The following is a 23,370-nucleotide window of genomic DNA, read 5'->3' as shown; positions in this document are numbered from 1 at the left end:
AATCAATGTTGGTTAATGCAAGTGGTAGGGGACTTATGTCTCTTAACCAAGCAATCAAGGATTAGAATCATGACTTTAGATATGAAATAAATCATGTTGAGAGGAGAATTTTCACCTTGTGTTAGTCACTATTTTCAACAGTAGATACTTATCAATATCAAGTAAGCAAACAAAAAATCAAGTTTTAAAACTGAAAGTAATCAATGGTATATGTGTATTTAATTAAAAAAAATGCATATTAACTGAAAGGATATGTATTTAATTAAATTTATTAATTGTGAACATCATGTTCTAAAACTGAAAGTAAATGGTATATGTATATTTAATATTAAAAAAGACACATATTGAAAGTATATGTATTTAATTAAAGATATTAACTGTGAACTGGATGTATGAAAGAATATATTAATTATCAATCAGTACCTAATTTATGACAGAAGCTAATGTTTATTTTTAAAATTACTCTCGTAATAACACATGCATGATACGGGTACACAAACATATATAAAATCTTATTTTATCTAATTGTAATTTATCGTATTAGATTTAAGTATCATTAATGTTATGTTGACACGTCATGTGTGAAGATAAAACATAACTTTCTTTATATTTAGGTAGGAACTAATGTTCATTAGTTCAATTGACAAAGAGTTTAATTTCCTTTAAGTAATCTGACAAGTTATATATAAATAATGAATAAAACAGACATTAAGAAGGTTTTGTCCCTTTTTAGCTCACTTGAAGTAATCAAGGTCTAATTTAACTTACGTATAAATTAAAAAAATAAACTAGGAATTGAACGCAACTATATATGTTCATTAGGGACATTAAAATTAAAACAGTTAAATAGTATTACTTACACAACCACTTGTGTTATATGTATGTAAAGTTGGACCCCGTACTTTGTACCCGTATAGATTTCTCTTTAACAAAGCCAGCTTTGTAGGCTTGCTTTCTTTGTGCCTTTTCAGCTTTACTTGACATATGGTTAGTATATATATGTGCTTTAATTTCTTATTGATGTTTAAGTAGGCAAAGGATAGCTGTGATTAGTGAAGGCTGAGATCTTCCTAGAAAATTCCCACCCCTTGATTTTCCAACAGAGTGCCCTCAAGCTGTCTTACCTTTCTGAGAACTTAGTTCTTAAGGGATCCTTATATATTCCTGGTTTTTCTTTGTTGTATATATTACTATATTAGTCAATAAGAAAATGTATTTTTTATGTATTCCAATAAAAAAGATCTATTTAATTTCATTAACCAATACCCTCATGGTTTCCCTACTTATTAGCATTTGCCTTGTTCATTTGGGTTCAATTTGAGAATGGCTAAGTAGATATATACTATGGGTACAGCGCTACATAAGTTAGGCAGATTTAGTGGTATATATAATTGGCCGATGTAATATTCTATACATAACATGTACTTTCCCCGACATAATCTGTCAAAAAGAAGCTCAAGATTTGGTAACCTTCCAATAATTTCAAATTAATACTCAACGCAGACACTTTCAGTCCACCTACCTTCAAGATGAAATTATTTGCATTAATTTGAGGAATCTCATTTTAATTATATTTTTTAAAAAATTGTTTAAGCTTCGATACTTATGTCGAGAATTAATTATTGATCATAAAAATATTATTATTTATGAAAGTGATATTTTCTTTCCTCTTTGATATACTTTCTTTTATCCTTATTACAAGACACTTTGGATATAATTCACACAAACCAATCTTTAGGTTAACGTTTTCTCTCCTCCGTTGAGAGTGTTTTTTTTCTCTCCGCCATTGAGAGTTTGGCTACTAAGATTGTGAGTGAAACAATGTGAGGGTGTGAGTGGAACAGTGTGAGGATTGTGAGAGAGTGGAATTAACATGGCGAGTTTAGTGGAGGATAAGATGAAGAGTTTGGCAATGGTGGAGGAGGAGGAAGATGGGTTTGTTTTCTGTGTGGAGGAACCCAAAAACCTAGCTTTTGACTCATAGCTATGTTTGGTGGGAAGCTTTTTGTCTTAGAGAATGATATAGACTCAAGCCATGAAAGCTCATATGGCAGCGATTTGGAAGCCATGGGAAGGTGTGACGATCAAGGATGTAGAAAGGGTCAACTTCCTATTTCAATTTTTCCCCAAGTTGGACATGCAAAGTATCACCAATGGAGTACCTTGGTATTTCGATAATCAACTATTGATTCTAGATAAACTTAAACCTAATGATGTTCCTGATCAAGTTAAACTGAATCACGTCTCATTTTGGGCCCAAATCCATAATATTCTTGTTGCATTCATGAGTGAGAATGTTGGGAAATATCTGGCCAACATCAATGGAGAATTTCTCGAGTATGATCCCAACAACAACTCTGGGGGCTGGAGATCGTACATGAGGGTGGGAGTAATAGGGGATGTTCATGTTCCTCTGAAAAAGGTCAAGAAGGTGAAGAAGCCAAGTAGGGATTGGAAGGTGATGGCATTCAAATATGAGCGATTCGGCACCTTCTTTTTCCTGTGTGGTTTCTTCGATCACGCAGAGAAATTCTGCTCATTACACTTTGAATGGGAGGAGTATAATCATGTTTGAGGGTGGGGATTGGAGATTAGGGTGGAGAATCATAAGTTTTGACACACTGTAGGGAACAAGTGGCTTAGGGATGACAACGACAAAAAGGTTGGCTTCAATGAATGTGGTAACAGAAACAGTGGAGGTAATTATAAGGGCAATCATTATAGTGATTGTGATAATAATGGCAAAGAGGGACAAAATCAGTAGCCCAATCATGGTCAATTAATGGTAATGATAGGAAATAATGATGGGAATCTGTCCCGTAATGGTGTCATTATTGTGACCAACGAAATGGAAGAAGCAAATAACTTAGCAAAATTTGGAGTTATTGTCAATCATTCAACACATGACCATGGGCCCACAACTATGGAGACCGGCATTGAAGTTGTAGTTGACCATTAATTAGAGAAGAAATGACGTAGACAAGAGGAGCTGGAAAACCATGAAGTTGTTCCCATGCATTTTTTAATGGCAGAGCATGCAGTTCCTATTCTTAGGGACCTCGTTTGGAGCCATAAACTAAATGTTATGTTCTTATCAAAAACACTAGTACATGCGAATAAAGTGGAGGAAATAAATAGGATAGTCGGGTTTGATAATTGCTTTGCAGTTTGATGAGAATCCCAAAGCTGTCCAAATACAGGGACCTAGGACTAGGGGTAGGACAAAACAGTCAGAGGATACCCTTCAACAAATGGTAGCAGTCCTACTTGACAAGGCTCAAGTGGAGAAGGACGAAGGCCCAGAAGCACTCCCAAGAATCTTGGTTGTTGAAGGTCCAAACTAATTTGAAGGCTTATATCTAATATTCTCTATTTTGTAATTGTAATTAAATAAATTGTTGGTTGAATCCTATGTCTTTTCAGCTGCACCAATTTTAGTTAATTTAGTAATTTTCAGCTAAATCCTATATGTATTCAACTCATTTGGAAGGAAAGACACTTTTGGCATTTTTCAGAAAACACTTGTGTATTTCATAAGAGTTTCTCTCTAGGTTCCTTGTCAAACTAATTCCGAACTTATCAAGGTTGAACCCTTGTCGCGTCTATCCCTAACTTATCTTCCATCTCCGGAAGTGGCGTCATTCGATTTCGTGACCTGTACCAAGTGATTTGCTCCTAATAAGGATCACATCACAATTGATAGAGAAGGTAAGAGTGGGGACTTGCTTTGTTTTGGAATAATAAGGTCAATTGTCAAATTATGAATTCTTCCAAGTTTTATCAATGTAATGGTTGTTGATGATAATAATAAAAAGTGGAGATTTACTGGTTTGTATAGGTTTCATGAAAGTCATAAAAGGAAAGAATCCTGAAACATGCATACATTACTAGAAAAAGTGTTTTTAACATCGGTTATTTTGGACATTTAACATTAATTTTGAACTAATGTTAAAACGACTGTCATTAAAAGTAGGTCATTTTTAACATCAGTTATAAAAACTAATGTTGAAATCCACTATACAACATGGGTTCTCCCCAAAACTGATGTGGTATAGTAGTAGCAAATAGCTAAAAAAAAGCATAAACAACATTAGTTCTGCCAAAACCGATGTTGTATTATATTATACAACATTGTTTTTCCTAGAACCAATGTTGTAAGTACTATATAACATCGATTTTGGCAAAACCGATGTTGTCATGCACCATACAACATCGGTTTTAACATCGATTTTTTTCAAAACCAATTTTACACTCAAAATTGATGTTGTAACATCGGTTTTATTCAAAATCAATGTTGTAAGTACTATACAACAACAGTTTTGAATGACTTACTATAACTGAAATTCATTTAGCAATTACCTTGGATTTACTTCCATGATTACTGTTGAATCCCTTTAAAGCATGGGTTAAGAGAAACATGCATGTAAATTGTACAATTAAAATATTGAAGTCAAATATTAATGATAAAGTAAATGTGTTACAAATTAGAACTAACATGTTAACCATTCCTTTCAAGTAGTTATCGAGCTTATTGTGCAAGGACACAGAACCATGCAACAACATTGTCCTTAGGACATATAACCACCAATTGTCAATGTCCACGACATTGGAGAACATTAAGTTATTATAATGCATACATTATTTAAATTGATTTGTTCAATTTTACTTACTCATTCAAGTAGTCTCCTAGGTAGTCATCTCTCTATGAATTCTACATTCATTTCTTAATATAATCCTTATATTCAAACTATGATTGTCAAGATCTCTATATGGACTGTGGCTCAAAGAATCCATACACAGAGGCATTTCCTGATCACAGACTTAACTCATTCATATGTCATATGCCTATTGTTGTTAAAATAAAGTAAATTATGAATCAATTTAAAACAATCAATTAGGTAATGGGTTGTAATTTAAATTTACTTACAATATCCACAATTGTATGACAGTGATTTCAGACATTGACCATCGTGTGCTATTTCCCCAAGATCTTCATGCTTTATGTACAAAGGGGACATTATCATTGTACACCCCAAACATAGTTGCATCGCACGACACCTGCATAGGCTTGAAGAAAAGTTGTGGGATCATCAATGTCATCTAGTAAATGGTATCGTCATCAGGTTTCGGCTTATCAACAGGCTTCGTTGGTCCCTCTAGTACCTGTTTATCCTACACAATTAATAAACATAAGTCAATGACAATCAAGACTTTATTTGTAACAATTTTTTTCATAATAATAAACACAAGAAAAAGGAAATACATTTTTTTGAAAAAGGTTGTACAGGATGTGTCGCCCAAGCAAGGAAGGTGTTAAGGGTCTGCCTCACTAATTGAACCTCTTTAGTGGGTATAAGGACCCGAGCATCAGCATCTCAAACTTCCTCAACATATGTTCACCAGCTCATTACCCAAAGGGACATGGTGCATGATTGTTGACCCATCATAAATTCTTCCAAGGAAAAATAAGTGGGGAGAATTGACATCAACATACAACCCATGTCTATCTGATGCATTTGTGTCTGGATCCTACCCTAAGGGATTAACACAGTTTCCCTTTATGCTGACACAGGCACCGAAAGGAGCTACCTCAGGCTCAACAGGAGGTACCATTCCCTAGGACTGAATTTGACTGAAGGATAACATTAGCTATCTCATCACCTTTTTAGTGATCGACTGCTCCAGCTCATCCTTGATATTCTGTGTCAGCTCCCCCTTAATAATTTATTTCAGTCGATCCAGCTCTTTTGGGCCGATCGACATAGATGTGCAGGAGCTTGCTGAAGTTAGTCCAAAGTATTGCCTTATCGTCACACCGGCTCCAGCAGAACCGACACGGTCATGGTGCTCTAGTCACTCAATGGCAGCAGTCAGTACATCCTGATGTCCATGGCCTACAAAGCTACCCTGTGCAGACTACTCTTTCAAGGAATCCTGCAATCAACAAAATATGAAACTATTTATGGCCTATTATTGTTATTATATATAATGACCATTGAAACTAAAACTTAACTTATAATCCTATCAGCAATTTGGCATGTCGCCATTGATGTCATCTGACCCAATTTTTTTGTGCAAGTCATCTTCCACATCACGTGTCATTTAATGGAAGATGGAGGATCAACGATTATTTTAGTAGTCCCGGATTAGGCTACTTGCTCCAATCATTTCTTTATTTTTCCTCCATAAAGTTTTGTTCAAGAAAATCATAACCCCCACGAGACAACACATGAAAGGCAGTGTTTTGTTTCTAGATGGATTGTGCCTTCTTTCCAACATCCTATGAGAAATAGATAGTATATAAAAAATGCTTAAATCAATTGTAAATGTCAATTTCATAAATTTGAAGGACTACAACTAAACTCCCATGAAGGGTCTCTATGGCTTTGACAAAATTGGTTCTGCTTCTCTTTCGTAAATCTATACTTCTCACAGACTTTGTCTTCATTGCCTTTTGCTAGAGCCCATTTAGAGGTCAAGTTGGACTTAAATTGCCTCCAACGCTCTCCTACAATTTGTAGGATTTTCTTCTTCGTCCTTTTATCAGACACTTCAAAAAATATCAAATTCTACCTCGGATACAAAATAAATTGTAAGAGTTAGTGAATAGATAAAATGTGTCAGTTTAATATATCTAATTACCATAAGATACAAGTTTCAATTGAAATACCTAAATGTCCTCCCAAATCAAATCCTTCTGAGCTTTAGGAACCTGTTTCCAATGAACATATGTAACATCCACCTTGTCTCGAGCAATGACCACCAAATAGGTCCTTAATCTTTATGTGTGGACCATTAACTTTTCTAATGGTAGGATCAACATGAACCAGTGGTCTCTCCACCTCCACAGGTCAAGCAAACAATGATCTAAGCCATGTGGCTTTTCTAGTCCTTTTCGACATAGACGATGAAGGTGCTAACTCAGGAGGAGGGGAGCTCGGTGGTGTAGCCACGTGCCTGTAAAAAAAACATTAATTAAAGTCAACTCAAAAGTATAGTAAGTTATGTAATTGTAAATATGGAAACAAGTATATATAGAAAATGATTACATTATACGATGTTAATTAATTCTCCTTCATCATGATCATTATGATTTGCATGGACGTCATCAACTTCTTCTTCATTGGTGTTAGGCATGTGTGTGGAGAAAGGAGTATGACGAGAATCAAGGGTTGAATCATCATCTTTAAGATTAACACCAATGATTTTTCTGTATAGAACCACTGGCCACCTTTCATCACAAGGATCTTGAACATAAAATACTTGTTTAGTTTGTTCTGCCATGATGAAAGGCTCCTTTTGATAAGCTAGATTCTTCAAATCTACCAAAGTAAATCTAAAATCATCGATTCGCACACCAATATTGCTATCAACTCACTTACACTTAAAAACTCACACAATGAATTTAACATAATCAAGTATGCATCCAGAGAACAAAGCGAAATGCACTATATCAAAATTTCATCAAATTTAAGAAAAGAGACTTAACCTATATGTATGAATCTAGTATAAAAAAAATAACTCTTTCCAAATTGTCCAAACGGAAAATTCAAGATTCAATACAACAATTAATATAAACTGTCTAGAAGAATCATTGTATTGAATCTCAAACAGAAAACTAAGGTTCACTCATAATGAACATAACTTGTGTATAAAACAATAGTCATTAATAGAACAGAGAGATACATTAAAATAATCATACCATTGTTTTACTTTTATCAACTAATTTCAAACTTGTAACAGATTAAAGTGAATATAGTATTTGCAGTGAATATTTGCAACGGATTGAAGTTAAATATTTGCAGTGAACATAGTATTTCTAAGAGAATTGTTACCTTAATAATAGGACTTCTAGGTAATCTATGGTCAATGACTTTGGGGCTTCTTTCCTTTGATGATTTTGTAGCCTAACTGAAGGATAATCTGTAGTAAGTGAATATATGATTGATTAATGACATTGGAATGCATTTGGTAAGTATTCATTATTCAGCTCTTTCATGCCTTAATTACTTATAGGTTTCAACTTAGCAAGAAAGCAAAGCATAAAACTATCAACGTATACTAATATCATGCTAAAATACCCAGATGCTTTGAATACTAAGCTTTTCGGTTTTCAATTAATGGGATGACTCATGACTCTACTCAAATATAAACTCTCATTCAAGAGATTCAAGACTCATGTAATTCTCACATGAATACATATAGGAAATAAAATATAAACATTGTGATTCTTGTATATAGACCAAATAATTAATTAAACTTGTTTTCATTGATTCTTGTTACTTTCATTATTTGTCATTTAGCTAGTGACCTTCCATAATATGGTTTGTAATTATTATTGTTGTCAACAGCGGTTATAGAGACACTTAAAAGCCATATATGGTTTGTAATTTGAACTTATGAAGCATGAAGCATTGCGTCTAAATATAAATTTTGTGGAATAGGCAATTAGTGCTCACAAATTATTCATATTAGATTACCATGATGCATTCTTCCCGTATTTCATGAAGATAAACAGCCTACCTATTGCAAAAGGTTATGGCACAAGGACAATCCTGTTCTTGAAAGACGATAGATCTTTAAAGCCACTTGCTATCGAATTAACCTAGCCTGCAATAGTGAGTAAAGTGGTGATGCCTGCAACAAAAGAAATGCCATTATTAAAACAGTATATATACGAACACTACAAAAAAATGTTAAATAATGGAGGTTATTTTGCGGAGGTTTTAGAAACCTCCTTAATTTATTAAAAAATTCAATTTTTTGTGCTTAATTTGCGGAGGTTTATAACCTCTGCTAATTAAATATTATTTTTCCACTCTTTTCTCTTTAAAATAAAATAAATCATGTTTTTTCCCGGCAAAAAAAAAATTCTCTCTCAAAAAAATCACAAAATCCCAATTTCCCTCTCCAACTCTACGGCTTCCCTCTCCAAACCCCACACAGACTCTCCAACTACGGCTTCCCCTCCTAAAAACATGAAGAAACTCACGGCTTCCCTCTCCAACTACGGCTTCCCATCCTAAAAAAGTCAAGAAACTCACGGCTTCCCTTCACTCTACGTGCTTCCCGTTGCTGCCATTCTCAATAGGTAACCTCTCCCTTTCCCAGTGATCAATTCAATTTGCGTTCATCACTGGTACGTTCTCTTACATTTTCTTTTTTCTCATTCATTCCTTTTCTTCCAAAACCCAACAATATCGTAGCTCCTCAAATCTGTGCCCTAGTTTGTTTCTCTCCGAACACACTTTTGGTTTAGATTCGCGTGCAGTGCAATCTGATTCTTGTTTTCCTTCTTCCCAGATTTCACAGATGCACAAGACTCATCACGTTTATTAGTCCTTCTGGGGGTTCAACAATTTTCCCGAAAGCCATTTAATTTTTTTTTTTTGTGAAATTATTGTGCTGATGAGTATTAAGATGAGCGCAAAATTGAATTTTTCTTTGTGGGTTGCTTTTAGTTTTTTGGATGTCTTGTTTCCCTATTCTTTTTTATTTTTAATCAATGTTTTTAGGCAATAATTATGGTTAATGTACAGTGAGACATAACTCGATCAATCCAAAGGAGAATGGTAATCGGAAGAAAGAGGGAGATAGATAGGTGTTATTACCCATTAGATAAAATCTGAAATCTATGTTGTAACTTTTTTTTATCCTCTCTTGGTCATGTTCTCCAATGAAAACAATAAGAAAATACAATTTTATATTAAACAAAATCTTCTATTTTCTTACTTTCAAAACATATATTTCAATCTGGAATTGGTTCGGATTAAAAGAAATTTAGGCTCATGATGTTTCACGCGGCAGGGTAACCGAGTAGCAGGATTTGAAAGTAGATAAAAATAGTTTAGTGAAGGGAATATTACTGAATCGATGCTGGTTTCAGTTTTTATGCAGTTCCTGTGTCGGGACCCAAAATAGTCAGATTGAATTATAGTGTTTTTATTCGTTGAATGAGTAAAATTTGAACTAACACTTTACTTCTTCAAAATGCTCCTAAAATCCCAAGGTCTCTCTCCTTTTTGCTCTCTGTGCCAGGTTATATTCCTATTCCTTTTCTACTAATGTTTCATTGATTCAAAATCAAGTGTCCAATATTTTTAAGATTTGTTAATTTATTGCATTCAACTTGTTTTGGTGGCTGAACAATTCTCTGCTTTGTGTCTTTAGCTTTAGAAAGTAGACCAGATGTTGTTGTTGTTCAAAGCAACGGTCGATCGTCTTTTTCCCAGACAGCTGCTGTGAGGCATCTGACAGGTTCTGTTACTAGACCCCATGGACTTCGTTTTGTTGTGGTATGTAGTACATGGATATATTAATGTTAAACTACATATGATGTTTTCAAACAACAAACACGAGCAACATGAATGATAGTATTAGTCTTGGAGTTAGGCTTGTCATTTTACTTTTAGTTGGTTGAAAACCTTTTACATTCAAAACCTGATGTTGGATAGCAAGAAGATTAGAATTTAGTGGGTCAGAGAAAGTAGGGAATAGGGATAGCACCTGTTGAGGAAGAGATGATACAATCTGGCCTGAGGTGGTTTTTTCATGTGAGAAGAAGAACCATACAACACTAGTAGGAACATTTGATCATGTAGAGGATAGCATAATGATTAGAGACCAAGTAAAACTCAAACCGCTAAAACTGATGGTGTGGACTGCTAATTATCATACGCAAAGGTTCATAACAATGGACTTATACCTAAATGGCCTTTGTGCAAACCTGTTTATGACTCAACACAATGGTGTATATGATGCATGCGTATTTAACTCTACCTAGTGGGGAAAAGTTTTTATTGTTGTATTAAAAAATGAAACTCATCAGATAAGACTATGTAGAAAGAAAGTACAAGGGTAGAGGATAAGATATTATCCTAAAGAAAACACCAAAAATAGAAAATGAGAAAAACATGAAAGAACATATTGAACTAACACTTTACATCTTCAAAATATAAAACTGGTGAAGACAAGAATAGCCGATAATCCCTTGTTATGCTGATTATTAAAGATAAAAAGTGATGGTTCAGCAAGGAACAACAGTTTAGTAGAGCATGGCCCCCATGTGTTTTGAGAGATAAGATTGAGTTGCTGGTATAGTGCTTAGAACAGCTAGAGAATAAATCTTTCTCATGCATCAAGCGTTGAAAAATTCGGTAATAAAGCTCATGATTGCTTTCTTTCAAATGTATTATTAGTTTAAGACTTGTTGTAACGGAAGGAATTATAAAATTCAAGTGGCCCAAGAACAAAAACAAATAAATTATAAAATTCCGACTATCATTCTTGTCATTGACATTTACTTGAGATTAAAGTATTGGTGATCCAAACATGCTAATATAAATTTGCATTATTTACTTGAGTACATGATTTTGGAGTTAAAACCGAAGGACTAATTTAGTTATGTATGCATGTAGATGCACTAGACACGAGAATATTTGCTCAAGATACTTTGTAGCATGTAGCTAGAGTATCTATGTGAGAGAGAGAGGGAGAGAGACTTGTGTGAGAGAGATAGGATGTTGTAGATTTGAGAGTGAGAGAGAAGCGTGAAGACTTGTTTTTATGTATGGAAACTATAAAAACTGATTCTATCCTCACTCTGCCTCTTCCTCCTTTGTGGGTTTAGATATTTCAGGGGAAGTTATAGGCAGTTACTCACAGTGAATTATGAGTTTCTTTTTTCTTTTTTTTTATTCTTTTCTTCTTCATTCCTTTCTTTCCCTTGCTTATTTATGATTAACATATATGATTTTCTTTTCGTTTAATTAACTTAGTGATTGAGAGAAAATAATGTCATCAAATGACTCCATCCATCTCGTACTTCCAATTTTACTTTTTTTAAATTTTTTAATTATAGTATTGATATAAAGTATTACTGTGTCCAATATAATAACTAATTTTATCAGGACCTATAGTATAAAGAATATAGATATACCATTTTCAAATAATTTGCTCCAACTTTAAATATTTTTTCTTTTTACAAATTATAAAAGTAACCCTATTTGAACTTGATAAGAACACAAAAGTTAGAAAAACTCATTGGGAACTTATAAGCATATACTTTTATTGCTTAATTGAATGCCAAGTAACTCCCATTGGAATTAGCAGCTATTTTGCACAAAAATTCAATAAATGTATTATATGATAAGTAAAATTATTATACTGAAAAATTTGTGTACGAGTGTATGCATACTTTTCTCATTACTAAGCTACAATCTGGTGGCTAGTACCCTACGAGATGATGTTGTTAGTTGAAAAAAAAAATTAGTAAACGAAGTTAACAAGATGAGTATTATGGTTAACATAGGAGAGAGTTTTGGAATGAGAAATAAAAAAAAGAGTTATGTTTGCATGGTATTTTTTTTTTGCTTTTCTTTTTCTAATATTCCATGTTTCAACTCTCTTTTATTTAAACCGCAACAATTGGGATGTGACCTCCTTTGCTATTGATTCCATTTGGCATTGATGCAAGCAATTTCAGCTTGGATTTGTAGCACACTTGCTCCAAAAAATAAGTGGTTAATTTGCTTTTTCTTTTTTGGCTATTAAGGTCATATATATATATATATATATATATATATATATATAATACTAACTTAATTTCCTTATTTTTTTTAAAGCTTGTAGCTGAAGTTCTTGAGAGGTGCTGAAATTGGTTAGGCAATAGCAAAAGACACATTCCCATGCTTTCATTTACTGGAAGTTCAAAGGTACTTCATCTCTCTCTTATTTTGATTAAACATTGTAATCTTTATTTTTATGTGTTTACAACGTACATTACATTTTCATGATAGTATTTTTATGTTACGACCTCTACTAGTTAGCTAACAAGTGTAGTTTTTTATAATTTTTTGTAATTCATTTTTTTGTTGGTTCCATTGGTTTTTATTCTAAATACCTATTCTTATTTTATAACATATATGGTAGTAGCTGTAACATAAAAATTGGTATTGAATCTTAGGTTATGCTTCTTCCCCCACCAATTATTCTTTTTAGTTAGAATAATTATTATAGTTTTTCTTCTTAATTTATATTATAATTTTGTGGGGGACTTACTTTTTTTTAATACAAATTATACTATGTTATATTATTATAGTGTGATAAATTATTTTAATAAAATTGTTTAGGTATCTTTTGTAATGGATAAATCATGGATTTCAAAGGCCCGAAACTCAATTGATTACTCCATTGGTTTGAGTAAATTCTTAGATTTTGCTTTTAAGAATGGAGCTGTAGGAGAAACGATTCGGTGTCCATGTCCAAAATGTGGATTTATGAAATGGCAAACTAGAGACATAGTTGAAGATCACTTGCTATATAAACCATTTCCTCAAAACTATGTTATATGGGATCTTCATGGTGAAAAGCAAGCATTAGAATCTTCTCAAGTGGAAGATGTTTTCCAAGATAGTGGTGTTCAACCTCAAAACCCAATGGAAATGATGATCAATGACGCATTTGAACAATATAGGCAACATGACCCTAATGTAGGTGCATCACAACCATTAAATGAAGATGAAATAGTAAATGATGAACCAAGAGAAGATCATAATGGCTTTTATGAGCTTCTAAACAATGGGAGCCAAACATTGTATGAAGGAAGCAAGGACACAAAACTAGAATTTATAATCAAATTATATCATATAAAAGTTTTGTGTGGATTAAGCGATAAGGCAATGACTATGATATTGGATTTGTTAAATGACGCATTTGAAAAAGCAAAGTTTCCTCCTTCTATTTATGAGGCAAAGAAAATTATTAACAAGCTTGGTCTTAATTATAAAAAGATAGATGCTTGTCCAAAACACTGCATGTTGTATTTGGGAGATGATGAAAAAAGTTTGGATGCTTGTAAGCATTGTGGTACATCTAGATGGAAACCCAACAAGAAGAAGAAAATAGCTGCAAAGGTTTTACGTTACTTTCCATTGAAACCAAGATTGCAAAGATTGTTCACATGTCGTAAGACTGCAAAAGATATGAGATGGCATGTTTTGGAAGACAATAAAGATGGGTTGTTAAGGCATCCAAGAGATGGAGAGGCATGGAAGACATTTGATTTAATCCATCCTGAGTTTTCTTCAGATCCTCGAAATGTTCGCTTAGTCTGAGCTCTGGGAGAGTGCGATGCATGGGATTCGCTTGTTTGCAGGAACAAATTGAAGTAGGATTGACTCAAAGAATAGTTGATGAATCTGAAGTTTCTCCTCTTGATGTTGTTGGTAGAGTGTTAGGGTTAGAGCACTCTGGGAGAGTGCGATGCATGGGATTAGGAGTTGTTCCTTCTAATACATTCAGGAACACAAGACTTTGAGCTTCTAGTCCGAGTTCTTCTTCATCTGGTGTTGCCTTTCCATCTTCAAACCAATGGCAAGAGAAATACAACAATTTAGAATCAGCTTTTAAGGCCTACATGATAATGAAGGAAGGAAGGATCCCTGAAGAATTAGCTAGTTATTTCACTCCTGATCAAACACATGTAAGTAATTAATATGCATACATCATTATGTATATGTGAGGTATCCTAAAACTTGTTAGTATAATACACAATGTACTCTTAAAACTGTTTTACATATGTCTATAGTTTATTAATTTATTCACACATATTAGTAAGGAAATATATTTTGTAATTGGTACGTGTGTTTATTAAGCTAATTAATTTACAGTTTTGTAGGTAGATTTTATAGTTAATCAACAATATTAAGGTAGAATTTTATTCATTTTGGCTAGCTCTTAATACTCTTTATCTCAAGTTAGGTCTTTAAGTAAACATACATGACCAAGGTAATAACCATGCATAAGTTTAGAATATTAAAACAATTGTTTAGAATTAATTATTTTTATTGATGGTCATTATGATTTAGTATGTGTGATACACCCTTGTATATAGTATATGTGACTAAGTGTTTTTTCTTTTCTTATTTCAGCCAAATGATGCTTCAAGTGTTCCTAATACACCTTTGGATGCAAGAGGATCTTCTGGTGCTAGCAACCCTTAGTTTGCTTATAATGTATTTTGGATTTAAAGTTTAGTACAAGACTAATATTACTTTGTTATGGATTTTATGTCATACTTTGATTTACAATAGAAATTTGAATTATAAATCTTTGAACTATATGCTATTATTTTGGTTATTGAAATATAATTTCTACGTCCTCATTATGAGTTTTTTTATTACATTTTTTTTATTGATATCATAAGAAAATGAAAAATTGTAATACATGTAGATTATGAAACTAAAATGAATATACAAAATCATTATATACAAGAAAATAAAGAGAATTAGAAAATCAATTGTAAAACGTCTATTGTTAGCATGATTTAAAAAAAAAAAAAACCCTCCATAGTATAGTTTTAAAACCTCTTTTAATAAACCTCCGCATTTAGCATAGGTTTAAAACCTCCTACAAAAAACCTCCATATTTAGTGTAGGTATAAAAACTTCTTCCAATAAACCTCCACAATTAGCGTAGGTTTAAAACCTCCTTTAAAAAACCTCCACAGTTAGCGTAGGTTTAAAACCTCTACAAAATATTCTTGATACCAGAGGTTTTCGAAAACCGCCGCTAATTGCTTGTGGCGAATATAACTGTGGAGGTTTTTGAAAACCTCCGTAATTTATTTTGCGGAGGGTAAAAACCTCCACTAAACGAAAAAATAACCTCCATTATTTAACAGATTTGTTGTAGTGGAATGAGAGTTTGTGATGTGTGCAAGAAAATAAACATTGTCCACAAACAATTATTTACTCTAGAAGAAGAAAAAATAATCCCTTCCTAGTTAAAATTAATTTCTCACAATGGAGTAACATGTAGTAATATCTAAGGCCCAGCCATAATGAACCAAATTAAATAATGTTGTGTTACTTTGACAAACAAAAATTAAAAATAACTAAATTAACCGCTTGTATTGTGAATGTAACAGAATATTAGAATGGATTATGGAGTTAGTTGAAGGTACCATTGGTTCAATCCACAATCAAAATACGAGCAAAGACAAGCCAACTAATTAATTTAATTATATGAATGTGGATTCATAAGTGGAGGGTGTTTGTGGTAATTCACACGGGAATAAGATCCGTGCCTTGTCACCATTTCATTATCGCTCGGATTTGTGATTGTGATTTGCAGTTTTTGGTTTTCTCTTTTCTCTCTCCCATGTTCTAATTCTTATCGTTGGAACGCAAAAAAATACAAGGAAACGATGAACTGAGAAATACCCAGGTGAGAAAAAATAAAAATAAAACAATTTGGGTTGCATCAAATTAAGTTATATATATATATATATATATATATATATATATATATATATATATAGTGAACATAAATTATGCATGACTCCAGCAAACCCAAGTCATTCATATATTGTGTAATACATCTAAAATACATCAAAAAATACCCTTTTTTTGCACCAGTTAACTTGAATTGATAGTCTATTCATAATGACTTGGCAAGATAGCACACACTTTGGTCAAACACCCACACACACCTTTCAAATATAAATATTGAAACATCGGATTATTTCTAAAATGGCAACAGCATAACAATAATGACCACAGTAAGCCCTAGACCATTGTAGGAGTAATTTTAAGTCAGCATATATTGTGGCCAAAAGAAGTCTAGATTCTAGAATAGATAATAAAAATGGTCAAAGCACCAATGGATGAGTTTAGAGATGAATTAGTGAAAGGTGAAGATGATGATGATGATGAATCTTTATCCGATTACTGTGAAACCCAATTCAGCACCAACAACATGAACAATCCAGTGGTTCAATTCAACAAGTACAGTGAAGAGAACCATGAATCAACCACTTCAAGTCCAAGTTGTTTCTGAAAAGGCGAAACAAGTTGTAGGGGCAGTAGTGCTAGGTCTGTTTTCTGTTAGAAATCAGTGATTCTGTTGTTCTATATATAATATTCCACATCACTGATTCACTGTGACGATTTAATGAATATATTAGTATATGAGAATTTTTCTGCATAATTTGTTGTCTAGTATTGCGAATTGGCTTTATTACAATTTACACTGCAAAAATTTAAATTTATTTTATATCTTAGTATTATTGCTAGCTAGTATTAGTTATAACACAACTACAATAATTGTCAGAGAGGTTCCTTTCATTTGTGAACCCTCATATAAAGCATGATCTATCAGCAGTTTCATTTCTGGAAGAAATGAGAAGAACTCAAGAGTGTTTTTATATATTTCCAAGAGTTCCTCTTTAGTTTCAACAAGACATTTTCCACAAGGCTTCAAAAGCCTCTTTTTAACTTATGAAAAATGAACATTTTTCTTTTTATGAAATACTTAACCAATTATCTTAAAAGTTTCTCTTTCACATTTACACTAAATCAGATTTACATTGACCCTTTAAACAATTTGTCTTATAAAGTTTTTAACTAAAACTAATGAGTTAACATCACTAGAAACAGTTTGCGTCCACCATTGTGATTATTTGTTTGGTCTGTTTACAAAAAAAAGAAAAACATTATTACAGGGCATTTACTGAGTTTTAACACCATGTTCACTTGTTTTGTCCCTCTCTTCCTACAAATCAATAATAGAAACAAACAATCCCAAAACCCAAACTGTGCATTTTACCCATATCGGCTCTGGTATATAATGCACTGAAATACCAAATTGCTACCTAAATAGTACATCTCGGAAATCTTCCCAAACTCTCAACAAACAAACCAGAAACATAATCTACTTTGTTATAGCAGTGGTATTGACAACTAGCGTGTTTTGAGTTGCTACCAAAATTGAAAAAGTGGAAGCTATATATATATATATATATGAGATAAATCACAAAAATTCAAACCATAAAAACCACATTACAAGTTTAGCCATGAAGAGAATCTAAGAACAAACTTGGTTCAAGAGATGCGGTGATAATAGTGATGGCAATGACCAACGAGAGAGTGGCAACAACGGAGTGAAGGTTCAAGAGAATGAGGGTTTCAAAGTGAGCTAGAGTAAGGCACGAGGTTCAGAAATATTAAAAAAGATCCAACATTGATATTATCTATGCTTTTGACGACATCAATTTTTAAAAATCGATGTTAATTAATTACTAACAGCATTAGTTTTTTGAAAACCAATGTTAACATTGTACTAGCAACATTGATTTTTTGTTTTCAAACGACCGATGTTAAGTTTCTACTAGTAACATCGATTTATTTTGTAGTAGTAATTGAAATCTTTCTTCTCTATCATCTCTCCCTTGGTGTGTTATTGGCGACTTTAATGACATTCTTTTCCCATATGATAAATGTGGAAAAGTGGATCATCCTTCTTGACTAATCAATGTATTTAGGAGAGCTTAGATAGCAATTTGGTGGTCATTCCCATGGAAACATATTTTAATTTCCATTGTATATCTAGATAAATCTTGTGAAGATACAAATTAAAAATTGTTTTTGATATGTATTTTGAAAAAATCTTTTTCACAGGCAAAAATATACATTTTTGTTATATATTTTGACAACATAAACATTAAAAATATATTTTCATTATATATCTTGACTAGATTTTATCTAATGAATAATGAAAATTTATTTTCACTGTATGTGCATCTTGACAAAATCTTTGTCATGATATACAACACAAATGTATTTTCATTATATATAGTAAATTCATACCCTTACCCTTATCTTCGTTAATAACATGACGAAAATATTTTGTCAAAATTGAAAATAATGAAGTCCTTTTCTCGGACTCGGAAGAGACCATTAAACTGCAACTAAATTGTCTGACTCTAGTTCCACTTCAATCACAAATTTGCAAACTTGGCCCTACTTTTGTTTTATATTTTGTTTTTTCTGACGGCAAATATCACGCAGAGGGTCAAGAATGTTGACGACATCCATCTCGAAATTTATTATATCCTCTCAAAACATTATTCTTTATATTTAATAAGGCCAAGCGAATAAGCATGGTAACAATTGCTTTGGAAGCAACTCTCCTGCTGAAGCAATGTGCCAGTCTAGCACCCTCCCATTGCAAGCGTGTACGAATTGTGAGAAACTCCAGTGTTTTAGGCTTACAAAATAAATAAAAAAACTTATTATTATTGTAATATTAAATTTAAAGACAAAGTATCCATTGTTTGTTTTACACAGATTTTACCGTTAAGAATTTTGTGTCTAACGGACAATTTGTATTTTTTTATTTTTGTAATTGTATATTTTTTCAAATCATTGTATATAAATAGGGATACTTTACATTAGTTTTTCTTCACAACAAAACCTCTCAAATTTCTCTTATTTCCACTGTCAAAAAATTCTCAACTTCACTAATTTATTATTTTCAATGGATCCAAATTAAAATTAAAATTCATTCAATAAGAATCTGTGGTTCAACATGATGTCAAATTATCAACTCCTCACAAATCCCAATTTTCAAAATTCTTCAATTTACCAAACCCACCAAACAATCAAAATATAGTCATTTTTCAACATCTTGCTCTCGCATATCCTCCATATCATTTTTATATGTTCTCATCATCACCAATTAATCCTTCCATGGATCAATGGTCTTCAAAGGGTACTAGTGGCACTACTACAAAAGAGGTTTTTAAAGTCGGTTCTTTGACACATTTAACGACGATTTTTAACCGTCATAACATATAGTGTCGTAAAATGGCATGTCACTTTTTACGATGGTTTTTGAACCGTCATCGTATAAATGAGTTTCTAAGACGGTAACCATCTTAGAATGTGTCATTTATCAAAGACGGTTGAGTTTCTAAGACGGTAACCATCTTAGAATGTGTCATTTATCAAAGACGGTTTTTGTGACACACCCGTCTTAAAAAGTTAGACATACTAAGACGGTTCTGCCAATAACCGTCTTAGATTCTCAAGTCCACATGAGACATACTACAACAGTTATTCCAAGAACCGTCTTAGTATGTCTTGCTTTCTAAGACGGTTTTTCTTATAACCGTCTTAGAAAGTTCAGTAATTTCTTTTATAATTTTTTTTGCAGCGGTTTTATTTTTTGTAATATTTTGTGTTGTTGTTTTATTTGTTGTAATTTCTTTAACTAATACAACACTAAACATTGATTTGAAGCAAAAAGTATACTTATTATTTTTAACAATTGAAACATCATTGTATTACATAATACAAAAATTTACATAATTAATAAGTCTAGTTTTGCAAGAATTTACATTACTATACAATAGAAGTTTCAACTAATTTGGATAAAACAAATTAGAACATACAGAAAAACACTAGAACACAATTCCTTTGGCGAGAAATCAATGCATCATAATTCATACTTACCAGGGGAGGAAAGCAATCTTCAGCTGCTCGATAGGGAACTAAGAATCCACCATGAGTGCTAGTGTTTGAAGTTGTGAGAGTCTTGCAGAACATATGGGGAGTTGTTGACTTCACCATAGCTCCAGTATCCTCCTCTTCCCCATCAGCAACAATTTCCCCTTCCCGCAAGCTATGCTCCACTTGCCATAATCAAGTCCAAGTTCAAGCAAATTAAAACTAAAATAAGCTAATAAAGACACTTCATCACTTACCCCCCCCCCCCCCATTTCTTATCCTTTTCATTCCTACAATAAAAAATAACAATAAGAGAGCTTTCTGTGCATCTATTTCTCCCAGATAACATCATGTGGAAAGGACGAGTAACATGGATATAGAAAGAAAACAAAACTTAGTTAACCACATAGTATATTTTTAGTCTACTTTGGTTTCCAGAGCCATGACGTTTTGCTCAATCAAACAAATCTGTTTAGTTAAATTTTATATGACCCTTAAGACATAGATAGGTTGAGATATTTTTCTGCAAGCTTCTCCCAAACCCAAACTGAACCAAAGTAAAATTAACACCATAGATAAGCCTCACCTCACTTTTAGGAACCAACAACACTTGGCAATACACTTCATCACTCCCTTCCTCTGCCAGCTCAGAAAAAGTACAACCACATCTTATTAAAAGAAAAGCCAATGATTTTCCCCTAATCTACCTCTGCATTATTGGAGCATAAGTTTTTTTGGGCCACCTTTATGAGTATCAATTCAAGAGGCTAATTAAGAGTTCTAGTATCCTTAAGTACAACATCAAAATTATCAAAATCATATTGTAGTTGTCATATTCCGTGGAAAACCTTTTACTTTTCTAGTTCATAGGGAACAAAAATTTTGTCTAATTTTACTACAAAAATACTTCGCAACTAGGACATCCAATACCAAATATAAAAGCTCACAAGTCAAATCATTTGATTAGATTGTTATGTATGAGCAATGAGCAATATTATAATAAGCCTTTTCATTTTTATATTTCATCTAAAAGTGACTAATAATTTCGTTATCAATGAGAAGCAAATAAAAGTTGTAATAAGAACACAAAACTTTAGACCACTGTGACCTTTATGAGACTCCAAGGAGGCGGTTCCACTTTTGTTGGATCCACAAACAGGTGAAGAAACTTTCATCTGTTGGCAAGCAATTTTATGCCCTTTCCAGGTGCCGCACCAATCAAAATATCGTGCTTGTTGTCAAAATGGTGTTTCTCATAGCAATATCGTGCTTGTTGTCAACCACTACAAAGCTTGTCTCCTTTCCAGGTGCCGCACCAATCACAAAGAGCGGCTGAAAGTAAGTAGAGATTCTATCAAAATTATTTTTATTGCTTTTAATATTGTTCTTATTTTACCAATCTCTAATTTACTTTCAACACCGTACTTTTAAAAAAATATAATTTACTTGGACACTTATAATTTATTTTTAACATATTATTTTTGATATTATTTTATATTTCAATTTATTAATTTTGACCTTTTATTTTAATTAATCTTTTTAAATATATCACTAGTGATTTTTTACAAAGAAAATACTGTAATTTTTTATTATTAATAATAATAATTTTAAAAATATTTTAATGTTCAATGAGTTGCTGGTGGAAAAAAGAGAAACTCAAGCTACTTCCCCAGATAACATTTGTTAAGAGAATATAAATTTAATTTTTTTATTAATAGCATATACTACTATAGGTGTGCTTTTTTAATGCGTATTTATTAAATTCTTGAGAATCTTACCTTAAACTAAAGTTTTATGCTTTTTTTCTCATTTTGGCTCTCAAGTATTTATTTCCTTTTCTAAATCTCTCTTGAATCATGACACGTTTTCCAATTTTTAATGCTTACCTATTTCACATTCAAAAGATAGAAATTGAATTTTCTTTATCACCGCCGAAATATACAAGATGACAGTATTTATCTTTCATTGTGAATCTTTATTAGTACTTCCTTCCTGACCAAATGCCTGATATCGCCAAGTTCAATTTAACTAATACTAAATAAACGAGCCATTTATATACTTATAATTCCTTTAAATGATATAGTCCCCTAAATTTTGAGGATATAAATTTGAAGTGACATAGAGCATGCATTTCTTATAATAACAATAGCAGAAATCAATTAAAAAGTATCTCATACCTCTGGCCTTGCGAACCTTCTCCAAAGTAAGCATCAATATATGAGGTGCACAAGAAGATATGTTGTTGTCCTCTACAGGTGTGAAGGATCATCAAGATCGACATTATTCGTTGATGAATGCAGTAATTAAATATCAAATAATTTAACAAAGAAAATAAATTTTATATGATTGGTAACTTATAGAATATTTTTCTCTTGCTTCATATATTGGTCTAATAGAAATAAACAGTCATGAGACATATCTTGAGTCTTGATTCTAGTCCAGGTCAGGGGTGTAAGAATCAGGTTCAGGTTTTGTTGGCTGGATATCCATTACTGTTGAGCTACTTCCAATAGAACCGGGTTTTGCTTTCCATACGCAAATTCCTTTATAAAGTAAAGGATTGTTAGCATTCCTAACTAATGTAAGAAGAATGTATAGTTTGGAAAATGTACAAAGGATCAAAAAACTAGGAATGCATTGCAGTACTGAATTTGAAACAAGTAACATTTATGCAAGTTCATCCATAGTTGGTTTTCCCTTAGAATCACTAGACAAATCCTACACCAAAAAACCTACCTAGCAAAGAAATTTGCACAATAATGTAGCTAAAAAACCAATACCAAGTACTAACACATCTCACTTCTAATGCCTCAGCCCTCAAGTCAATTGTACCTCAAAATTAAAATCAGTGGTCAAGACTAGGTCCTGTAAGATTATGACACACATAACGTAGTGCAACAAATTGAACTAGCTACTCGAAATCAACTGATCCCAACACAGCCAAGCATTGAGTAATTAAACTTTCACCCAATGACCTCAAGCAATAACATAACTGATGTTTGTAACCAGACAGTATTTGGGGGGGAAAAGGGACTTACCTTTAAGAGGCAAATCGGGCCTTGGAGCCATAGAAGGTTGGTGT

General features: G+C 32.7%; 2 long non-coding RNA genes across 2 annotated transcripts; both read right to left on the bottom strand.

Moving 5' to 3' along the window:
* Window positions 1–6,410: 6,410 nt before the first annotated feature.
* Window positions 6,411–6,950, bottom strand: LOC114425693. Its single transcript, XR_003669269.1, has 2 exons — window positions 6,671–6,950; window positions 6,411–6,569 (listed from the first exon to the last, which is right to left on the bottom strand). It is a non-coding gene; the product is annotated as an uncharacterized LOC114425693 (long non-coding RNA).
* A 109-nt stretch (window positions 6,951–7,059) lies between these two features.
* On the bottom strand, window positions 7,060–22,712 carry LOC114367429. The gene is made up of 5 exons (XR_003657195.1): window positions 22,466–22,712; window positions 20,295–21,620; window positions 8,524–8,637; window positions 7,836–7,923; window positions 7,060–7,322 (listed from the first exon to the last, which is right to left on the bottom strand). It is a non-coding gene; the product is annotated as an uncharacterized LOC114367429 (long non-coding RNA).
* Between the last annotated feature and the right edge of the window lie 658 nt (window positions 22,713–23,370).

This window comes from Glycine soja, chromosome 9 (assembly GCF_004193775.1).
Source record: "Glycine soja cultivar W05 chromosome 9, ASM419377v2, whole genome shotgun sequence".
Lineage (NCBI taxonomy): Eukaryota > Viridiplantae > Streptophyta > Magnoliopsida > Fabales > Fabaceae > Glycine > Glycine soja.
The sequence above is the reverse complement of the archived record's forward strand: the minus strand, read 5'-3'. Positions and strand labels throughout refer to the sequence as shown.